Source organism: Amblyomma americanum, chromosome 9 (assembly GCF_052857255.1).
Source record: "Amblyomma americanum isolate KBUSLIRL-KWMA chromosome 9, ASM5285725v1, whole genome shotgun sequence".
In the NCBI taxonomy this organism is placed as follows: domain Eukaryota; kingdom Metazoa; phylum Arthropoda; class Arachnida; order Ixodida; family Ixodidae; genus Amblyomma; species Amblyomma americanum.
The window spans coordinates 77039346-77050124 of NC_135505.1; the positions used below are offsets into that span (position 1 = coordinate 77039346).

Sequence of the window (10779 nt, forward strand, 5' to 3'; positions counted from 1 at the left end):
TCTGCAGCCTCAGCCATTTCGTCCAGCGCCTTGCATTCTCTTTACTGAATAAAACTCGCCAGACGACTATGACAGTTCCTCACGAACTGTTCGGCCACCACCAAGTCAAAGTAAATTATTGTACGTTGTGGCCGTTTCCGACATCTTCACCCACCGATCGAAAAGACTCAGCAAGCATGCTGCGTATTGCTTGCCTGTTTCTTTATCAAGTGGCTTACTTTCACGAAGCCTTTCGCGATAACCTTCCGCTGTAAACCGAAAATGTTAGAGCAGAGCTAGTTTTGCCTTATCATAATCCATTGAATCTGTGGGAGACAATCGACCGAACACACGGAGAGCCTCCCCTGTCAAAGAAATACTCAGTGCTGTAGCCAATTTTTTCATTGGCCAACTGTGCCCTTCTGCGATACGCTTAAAACGTTTGAGGTATGCGTTCAAATCATCCCTGCGATTGTCGAAAGGCGGGATCAATTTGTGTGCGCTAACCGCCGCTGAGGGCCCCGATGCGGGTTCACGATTACCCCCACCAGCTTCTGCGAGCCTTAATTGGAGCTGCAATCTACGCTCTTCAGATTCTGCTAGCGACTTTGCATGCTCGCGTTCGACTTCTGCTAATAACTTTGCATGCTCGTGGTCGACTTCTGCTAATAACTTTGCATGCTCGCGTTCGGCTTGTGCTTTGCGCCCTTCAGCCTCTGCTTGCGCCTTGGCGTGCTCGCGTTCGGTAGCACCTGCTGCGCGTTCCCTCTCTTGCTAGGCAGACACCCACGTGTTAAGCTCGGCGTCTTTCAAACCCATGCGTTCAATCAATCCGACCAAATCCTTAAGTGTTGCCATCGTTTCTTTTTACGGACATACTAGAGAGAGAGAGAGAACAACTTTATTGAAAATGCCTGCAGAATCGCTTAGGCTCCCTCCACGAAGGGATAATAATTGGTTTTTTTGGGGGGGAAGGAAATGGCGCAGTATCTGTCTCATATATCGTTGGACACCTGAACCGCGCCGTAAGGGAAGGGATAAAGGAGGGAGTGAAATAAAGGAAGAGAGAGGTGCCGTAGTGGAGGGCTCCGGAATAATTTCGACCACCTGGGGATCTTTAACGTACACTGACATCACACAGCACACGGGCGCCTTAGCGTTTTTCCTCCATAAAAACGCAGCCGCCGCGGTCGGGTTCGAACCCGGGAACTCCGGATCAGTAGTCGAGCGCCCTAACCGCTGAGCCACCGCGGCGGGTTTAGCTCCTCGAGGTCTTGGTCCCTCGCTACTTCCGCGGGTCCGAGAGGGCCGCTGCCCCCTTCCTGGGGGTGCTGCCCCCCTTCTCCTCGGTTTCGCTCGGTCGCTGCCTTTCTAGAGCTGCCGAGACCTGCTGGACGGCCTTGAGTTGTGACTCTTGATCATAGCTCCTCGTTACAGCCTCTAGCTGCGGCGGGATCGTCGTCTTCTCGCTGGCTTCTCGCGGATTTACACTAAAGTCCCAAAGGATGTGAGCCGCGGTGGCTCTCTCCTTCGCGCACAGTCTACACACGTCACTAGCGTACACACTCGGATACACATGCTTAGGTAGCAGCGGGGTGAACAGGGACCCCGTCTGTAACTGTCAGTATAACACTGCCTCCTTCCGGGTAAGCCCCGGGCGCGTTGGCGGCATAGTCTGTCTATTCAGTCTGTACCATTTCACTATTTAGTTGAAGGCGGTCATCTTGTCCTTGGCACTGCACCGCGACCAACACTCCGAGTCAACCGCGCTTGCAGCCGCGTGGTCGGTTAGTCCTGGCGCGGCCGAGTTGGCCGTCTCGTTGTGGTTCACGTTCCCGCGTTCCAACACGTCACTGCCCATATGGGCCAGAAACCACTTGATCACCACTGCGCTTTTGCGTACGATGCCTTCGGCCTGACGCAGTATGCGCGCGGCCTCACTACATACCCTACCCTTGGCGCAGTTCTTCACTGCCGTTCTAGAGTCACACAGCAATGTAGTACATCCGGGGTCGGAGACGGCCAAGACGATGGCCACCTCCTCCGCCCGGTGCGCTTCTCGAGTCCGGACGCTCACCGCGGTCTTCGTTGCAACCGTCGATGCCCTGACAACAACCGCCGCGTATGCGTAGCTGCTCCCTCGATACACCGCCGCGTCGACGAAGACGGCGCCTTCTTCTCTGGCGTGGAGGTCTACGAGAGCACTGGCCCTCGCCAGCCTCCGCTCCTTGTTGTGCTCGGGGTTCACGTTCCTCGGGATCGGGCAGACCCTTAGCTTTCTGTTGATGCTATCCGGTATAGGTACGCCTTTCTGCTGCGTGCCTTCCCTCGGCTCGAGGCCAAGGTCCCGCAGTATCTGCCTTCCGGTTCTCGTTTCAGAGAGACACTCGAGTTGCGCCGTTCTCTGTGCTCGGCTATTTCGTCCAGCGTATTGTGGACTCTCAGCGCCTTGAATTTTTCGGTGCTCGTGCTCCCGAGGAGACCGAGTGCCGCCTTATACGCCTTGCGTATGGTGGCGTCTATCGTGTTACGTTCGCTTGGCCTCCAGTTGTGGAAGGCGGCCACGTACGTTATGTGGCTAACTGCGAAGGATTGAACGAGCCTAGTCAGGCTGTCCTCCTTCATCCCCGCATTTCTATTGGACGCCCTCCTGATGAGTCTCATTGCCGCGGTCGCTTTGCCCGCGAGCTTGTTGACCGTTTCACCGTTGACTCGGTTTCGCTAGATGAGCAGCCCGAGCACTCAAATCTTCTCGACCTCCGGTATTACTTGGCCTCCCGCCGTCTTGACCGTGATCTTGGGACGCTCATACTGGACGCTGTTCCTGCGAGCTCCTTTCGGTAGAATCATCAGCAGTTCTGACTTGGCCGGAGAGCAAACGAGTCCAGACCAGTCGAGCTGCTCCTCGATGGCGTTCACCGCTTCTTTCAGCGTTGTCTCGATGTGTCCGTCGCTTCCTCCCGGTACCCATAGCGTAACTTCGTCGGCGTAGATGGTGTGCCGGACGCCCGATACTCTTTATAGCCGGTTGGCCACCCCGAAGAGTAGCGGGGAGATCACCGAGCCCTGCGGAGTTCCGACGCTTTCCAGCTTCTCTTCGAGCTGCAGGTCTCCCGTGCACATTTCGGTGGTCCGTTCCGTCGGAAAGTCTGTGATGTACTGGTATGTCCTCCTGCCCATGTTTAGCCTGGGTACTTGGGCCAGGATAGCCGAGTGCCTTACTTTATCGAAGGCGCTCTGCAAGTCCAGCTCGAGAATGGCTCTGCTGTCCTTGGTGCCATTAGTACCGTCGATGATGTCGTTCTTCAGTAAAATCATGGCGACTTGCGTCCCGAGCTTGTTCCTAAACCCGATGATGGAATTTTGGTAAAGCTCCGATTCTTCCAGGCAACGCTGCCACCTTTTCATGAGAACGTGCTCGAGGACCTTTCCCACGCACGAAGTGAGCGAGATCAGCCTGAGGTTCTCTATGTTGGGCGGCCTGCCAGGCTTGGGGATCAGGATCGTCTGGGCTGCTTTCCATTGCTTGGGCAGCCTTCCTTCTTGCCCGCACTTGTTTTAGAAGTTCGTGAGCGTTTCGATGGCCGCTTCGTCGAGGTTCTTGAGCGCTCTGTTGGTCACTCGATCGGGACCCGCGGCGGACCTGCCATTGAGATCTTGCAGGGCAACTCTGACTTCCCACGTCTGGATGTCTCGATCTAGTGTCTCGTTCTCGTTGCCTTGGTAATTCGGGTGTCTTTCTGTGGGGGTGGTCGGTAGGTACTTGCATTCAAGCGTCGCTTGACCTCGTCTTTCCCGTGTTCGCAGATTGCCTTGTGTGGGATCCTGGCCAGGTTGTTGTGTTGGTGGCCCTTGGTCTTGGTTTCGTCGAGGAGCTGCCGCAGTATGTTCCACGTCTTGCCCTTGTGCATCTGTCCGTCCGCTTCGTTGCAGGCCTCGTTCCACTGTTGGGTGCATAGCACCCTGCAGTGAACCTCGATATGCCTGTTGAGCTCGGCGATCTTCTTCCTTAGACTTCGGTTGGTTCGTCGCTTCTGCCACCTTGCCTTTATAGACTGCTTGGCTTCTATCAGGTGGGCCAGCCGACTGTCCATCTTGGCTATTCGTTCGTCCGTCTCCAGCTCTTTGGTGGCTCCTTCCGTCGTCTCAACGACGTTGGCCGCCCATTGCTCGATGTCCGTAATGTCCAGTTGCACCGCGGGTAGCGCCTTTCGAAAGGCGTTCCCGTCCGTAATGCGATGCTTCCTTATGCCGGTGTTGCCTTAGCCTTCGAGCGGTACGACGACCTTGTATTTTTGCCTGCATCTGCGTCTGCAGCTGTGCCTGCATCAGCGGCATCATGTTCTGGACCGTGCTCTGTATGTTCGTTGTCATCTGCGAAACCGTTTGCGCGAGCGCAGTGAGGCGTTCGTTGGTTACCTCGCTGGTCGCCTCAAGACGGTAGAGTCTGTCGTCCTGTTTTTCGATTCTCTCCGTTATCATTCGTTCTTTGGCGCCCTCTATGGCTCTCCTCTTGGGAGCCGGTCCCGCCGCTTTCGTGGCTCTCGGGTCCACCTCTACCTCTGGTTCGTCCTCGGTTATCTCTTCTTGTTTTCTCTCTTGTGCGGGCTTCGGCAGCAGCTGCTGCTGTTGTTGCGTCGCAATTAATGTCGTTAGCTTCTCGTTGATTTCCTTGATGGTTGCGTCCTGTTCGGCGATTCTCCGCTTTAGCTTCTCGTTCTCGTCTTCTCTTAGGGATTTTACCACCCCGTTCTCTTCTTGGATCTTTGCGGCGTTTTGCACCGGTGGTTGCCTCTTCTCTGCCATGTTTGCCTTGACTGCTTCGGCCCAGCTGACTCTCTCCCTCGACTGCGACGGTCTGTGGCGGCTGGCGATCCTGCCTCCCTTGCTGCTGTTTCTTTTGCGGCTGCTGTCGCGCTGCCTCCAATCCTCGCGTGGTCTCTCAGCAGATGGCGCTCGCAGCGGCGAAAAGCTTTCCGGATCCGGTTGTTGCTGCATGGCTTCCATCTTGCGTTCCCATTGCCTTTTTTGACTACGTACGGCATCTTGTACTTGTTTTTGCATTCCCTTTCACCCGTTGGATGCTGTCCCCCGCAGAGCTTGCACTTGGGCTTGCATTCGCGTTTGTGATCCTCGCTGTGGTTCACGATTCCGCTGCCGAAGCACACTCTGGTGTTAGGATTCGGGCACACGTCTCTTCTGTGGCCGACCTTGCCGCATTGCCTGCACACGTCAAAGTACTTGCGGTAAAGCCCGTACTTGACTAACATCGAGCCACACTTGACGTAGTTCGGTACTTTCTGTCCTGCGAAGAATACTATCACTGTGGTTGTATTGCCGATTCTGTGCGCCTCCACCGCTATGGGGTTGCGCGGGTTCACAATGTTTTCGGCTATCTCCTCCGCGGTGTCGTCTACGGCTATGCCTCGGATGACTCCCTTGACCGTGCCGTCCGGTGCCGATCGGTAGGCGCTGATTTCGTATGTCATGTCTCCTATATTAAGGGCTTGACCTTAGACTACAGCATAGCACGCCCCTCGTCCGGGGTGCTGACCACGATGATGTTTTGCTGTGCGTTCGTGCAGATGGTGTCTGCTTTGGCTTCTTCCTTCGTCACTCAAGCCGCCGTCATGACGGCCGACATAATTATTGAAACCTCAGTTCTCGCTACGTTGAGGCCTCCACGTGGTCTCATGACTATCTTGGTGTTTTCTTTCGGCATGTCTATCAGCATCCTCGCCGCTTTCGTTACCGAGGCTGCAACTCTTTTAGCAAAGCTGGCCCTAGTCTTGGGTCTAGACTGGCGACTAATGGTGGCGGACTCACCGTTTTCCTTGCCGGCCATGATCTGCTTGATGCGCTTGCCGGAGGCCGATCAGCCTTCGGATTCTTCCGGTGTAATGTCCTCTCCGTGAACTTCAATGCACGTACGCCCGCCGAGACTGGCGATGCTCGGCGGTGACGGCATGTTGTCTCCCATCGACGTGGCCACTTCCATTTCGGACGCCATCTTGGTCGTACTCGTCGCCGGGTTAGGCCTAGCGGCAGGGCCCGTAGCCACCGGTGGCCGTACTCGTGGTAGGCTTACGTTAGGCTTAGCGAAAAGTCCGCACCGCACCAGAGAAAAGTCCTCGCAAATCGAGAGAATCACGTACCGCTTGGTCAACACTGGTACCGGTCGATGCCCCGCACCTTCGCGCACACTTTGGTACCAATTATATCGCGGTAACTGTAAACTAACACTGCGTTAATTGGCATAATAGCAGGAGCCGATGAGAAGCACGTCCGCTCCCCTCAGCGACCGCAGCGCCCCCACCCAGACCCACGAAAGGGAAAAAAACAATGGCTTCGTCCTGTAGCGCGGCCATCAATTGTCGCGAATTGGTAGCGCATCCCCGAGTTTCCAAAGAGGATCTCTATCGAGTGCAGATTCGAACAAGAGTACACGAGAACAAAGAGATCAAACAAACAAAAACGAAGCCGTATTTAAAATTTAAAGGCAAATAGCCGATACGAAACGAAAACACGAAAAGCACACACTCAACACGCGTACAAAGCTACAGAAATAAAAGGAAACCTCAGCAGGCTCTGAGCATCCCAAGTGAAGCAGGGATGCCTTGCAGACATTGCGGACGCGGGTAGTTGTAATGCGATGCGTCGCTGGCGTTGCGTCGAACAAAGCGGCGCAAGAGAGCCAGGTGGTGGTATGAGCGGAGAAGAACACGGGGAGAAGCCGGAGTCTCAAGTGAACAGCACGGAGAACTTGGCAGCGGCAGGAAACACGTAGCCAGGTCTCGTTGACCGCGTCACGAAACACCGGAGGCTTAAAGCAGGCTATCCAAGAGTGTCTTCCCGCAGCACAGACCCTCAGTCCATCGGCCGCCACCTCCACGCTTGCAAAGGAAGGCAGAAGGCTTGCATCGGTGATCCAAGGAGGTTCACGGCCGCACGGACCCAACGTCCGTCGGCTGCCACCTCCACGCTTGAATGACACAATGTTCGCGGTGCTGTCTCCCTTCACACCTCGATTTTCTGACACGTCAGCTCTCCGCTCCTCGTGCTCGCCGCACTCTTTGTCGCTGTCGCCTCACACATACCCTTCGCACGCGCACACGCGCCACGCTGGTCTGGCACGCGCAGCGCTCCGCGGTCGGACGCAACACTGTCGACGCACCGCGTTCACGAATCCTCCGAGGATCTTTTATGCGCCTCACAAATATACGCATTATTATTATATTGTGGCGTAAGTGAAATTGTGAATATTTCTTAGGTATGAAAAACATCATCAATATATCTCAGGCGCTGCACCTCAGAACTTTTTCCAATGTTCCTAAATTTCAACTATCAGTGCTTTGAAAGATTTGATTAAGGAAAGGCGGAAGAAGTTTTAGTGGTTTGCTGTTGGAGACAGTTTCGTGGAGGAAGCCCTTCTTTGGACATCAAAGGTAAAGTCAATTACCGCACACCATGCTCACTACACAAACTAGTTTGGCAGGTTGTCTACAGTTCTGCAGCATTCTGGTTCCACGTATCACTGTGAAAAAAATACCGGGCGCAGCTCATTCCACAGGCCCTCATTCCCTCATTTTCGTGCAATAAAATACCGAAAATATTATCGTTTCAAGGCGCCACCGAACGCCTGATTTAAAACTTCTAACTTTTATCTCTCTAAACAGTTCATGCAGGTTTAGGGGATTACACTTGTTCTGCAATGCAATGGAAAACACAAATGTAAATTTTTTTACGGGCGTGCAACAAATTTTGTCCGAATTGAGGCGTCGAAACAGTTTGTAATTGAAACATTGAAGCACCAAGATTCTTCCGATCAGTTTTCGAGGGTTGAAGAGGTTTTTTGTTTGATAATTGGATTCAAATTTTGATAGAGACTGGGAAAATATTACGGGTAACGCAGCCTTTCACAATGAAAATGGCGGAGGACATGCTGCCAACCTCACTGTTCTGGGAAATATCGTTCATTGCATTCGCTGGTTGACATAAAAAATCACGATCTGTAAGATATGAAAGTTGCTTATATTAGCTGAAAAACAAATAAAATACTGCTCGTGGTTGGTCTTTGCTACTGTCCACGTTGCGTGTTGTGCCCCAAGTTGCGTCGACGGTGCTGAAACATGAATTAAGCGGTCTGATACGAATTGGGGAGAGTTGGAAAGTGCTTCAGACAATGGTAAAGCTTATTTTACATATCTTTAAGTCAACAGCTTTCCTTCGTTTTCTCTATCTACTTCTACCCTTCTTTCTCTAATCGCCCTCATTCATTTGTTATCTCTTCGTTCTCTGCTGGCTGTTTTCTGTCAGTGAACGTGACTGGCTTAATCCACAGGACGACTCTTGGCATGCTCCCTAAAATGGCTCACACCCTAATAACAATCCTGCAGCAACTACCGGGCAAAGTTCCCAAGGGCGATGAGGAGGACGATAGTCATATTCGCGACCGTTGTTGTCAACAAGACCCAAAGCGAGAAGCTGAACGGCGGGCTCGCAGGAGCGAAGACCTCATTGGAGGGAAAGCAGCGTCGGTGACAACGCGTAGAGGGCGATTCTTCAACTTAAGAGCTTCCTTCTCGGATTAGATGCGTGCTAGTGAGGCCGCACTGAGCATGGTTGCAGCTGCCTCGGCCACCACCCACACGCTGTCTCATGCCGATTGTTTAACTTAGCACTTACCTAATTTAACCGCTTTTACGCATAAGCGTAAAGACCCCATGTCACATAAAAACCAGTGTCGCCGTTGCCGTAGGCGTGAGTGAAAAATCGAAACTGGCCGAAGAAGTGGCTGTTACAAGAGGCTCTAATAAATGGCGCAAACCATACCTGAGGTGCATCGAAAACCCCTCACCCCACGGTTGCGAGTCGGAAACGTTACCGCTACGCTACGCAGGCACGTTCCTAAGGATTTGTTACATAGCGGCTCTGTATGCATGTCGTGTGGTCTTCCACGTTACGAGAGTGGAAGCGCAAAAAGGACAAGGACACAGCAGAGAAGTTGACGGAACGAGAGCGAGTGTCCTGTCCACTTCTTCGCTCTGTCCTTGTGGCTTTGCGCTCCCGCACCTCGCGTTCACCTAACAACAGGCCCGAATTGCTACTCCTCTGGTTTTTCACATAATATATATATGACTGTGCAAAAGGAACAAGTGTCCTTGTCTGCACGGGCAGGAGGAACTGCTGTCGAGTCGTACCCTTAAAGGCGGAGCTTAGGTGTCCACTTGCAATTTTTTTTTATATCCAGCCGTTCGCAGAGGGAGTTCCCTATGACAGGCTACTTCGCTTCCAAGGTGCAGCTGCTAGGGGGAAGAAGCACAGTCGATTAGACCGGCTCACATGGCGGATTGTCTTCACGGCTCGGTTAGCGTGTGGCTGACGGCAGGGCTGCGCGCTCCAGAAATTCGAGTCTTGCTATTCCTCTCCCGGCAACAGCTCCTCTTCAGTTTCTCTCTCTCTTTGTATTCTGTCTCCCCTGGTCGCCTTTCACGATGTCTTGCTTCGCTCTCCTTCTTCCTCTCCTGGCCAGCTGTTTTATGTCTTCTTTGAAGATCTCTCCGCCACCAACAGCATCTTCATTTTCTTTCCCTGCTTCTTTTGTTTTCTCTCTCATCGCCGTCCACCTATTAGTTATCTCATCTTTCACTCATGGCTGCTTCTTGCAGTGACCTTGGACGGACTTATCCACACTACAGCGTGGGGCGTGCTGCTTATAAAAACTCACGCCCTGATAGGAATGCGTTCTGACAGAGAGTGCGGTTGTGTTGACAAGTTCTTTCCTTCTTTAGCAGCGCTTTTGGTACTTTGTCTTTTGCTGCGTGCGGTTTACTTGTGCGCCTACATTGTTCGTGCTAGTTTATTTTGTGTGAAACAAGCCTGTTTCCAGGTAGCGGTTGCAGATAGAGTGTTGCACTGCTAAGCGAGGCTCCAACGATTGTGAAGCGCACAGTGTCAAAGTCGGTCTCTTTCTTGTTGGCGGATAAACGACGGCAAAAAGTGGTCAGCCTTTGTCTCTACCAGCAGATTCAAGACACATAGGGCAGAGGCTTATCAACGCGAGCGAAAAGCAGGCAAGCCGACTGCAGGTCAGTCTATGTCAGTGGGCTGGCTTTGATTGTGTTATGATGAGCTGCTCCCATCCCTGCGTTTTTTACTTGTTGCTAACTTCTCACCTATTTGGTACATTTCTCAGTTATTGAGACGCTCGTGTCCACCAGCCAGGCTCGGTATAACGGCTAGCACAAGTGTACATGGACTGCCTCTTTTGTCTGATTTCTGGAATCAAGTTCTCGCCTTTTGCGGAACGGGCACTGCATGAACGCATTGCTGAACCCATCTTGTATTTTTTTACAGCTCCCAACTAGGACTTACGATCGCAGAATCAGATTCAGGAACAGAATGCTTGAGTGTATGGCAAGTGTTCGCCTGCACATTTACCGCGTTTTGATTGGTGTTGCTTCGTTCTGTAGCTGCCTAAGAACTCTGGGTGAACGTTGTTTTGTTTTCTTTGTGCGAGCATTGGTTTGTGATGCCGCTGCCTGTAGTCCGACCTATAATGCGAATCCGCGGCTTTCTGTTAATGTCGGGCTCTACACTATAAATATTTTGATAAATGTTTTGCTGCTAGAGCCTGTTATATTCAGAAAACCAAGTAACAACTTTGTTTTGCGGGATGTTTCTCAGCATTCGGTTGCACACTAGTTATAGCATCTGATAAATAAGCCTTGTTCGTTGCTTCTTGGGTCAAGAAACCGCGCCTCTTTCTTTCCTGGCCGCGAGTAAGAATCCAGTTTTGAG

The 10779-nt window shown here is 52.5% G+C and overlaps 2 pseudogenes; both read right to left on the minus strand.

Moving 5' to 3' along the window:
* Positions 1 to 1264: 1264 nt before the first annotated feature.
* On the minus strand, positions 1265 to 4073 carry LOC144103841 (uncharacterized; annotated as a pseudogene).
* Positions 4074 to 4125: 52 nt separating this feature from the next.
* Positions 4126 to 5989, minus strand: LOC144103436 (uncharacterized; annotated as a pseudogene).
* Positions 5990 to 10779: the final 4790 nt, after the last annotated feature.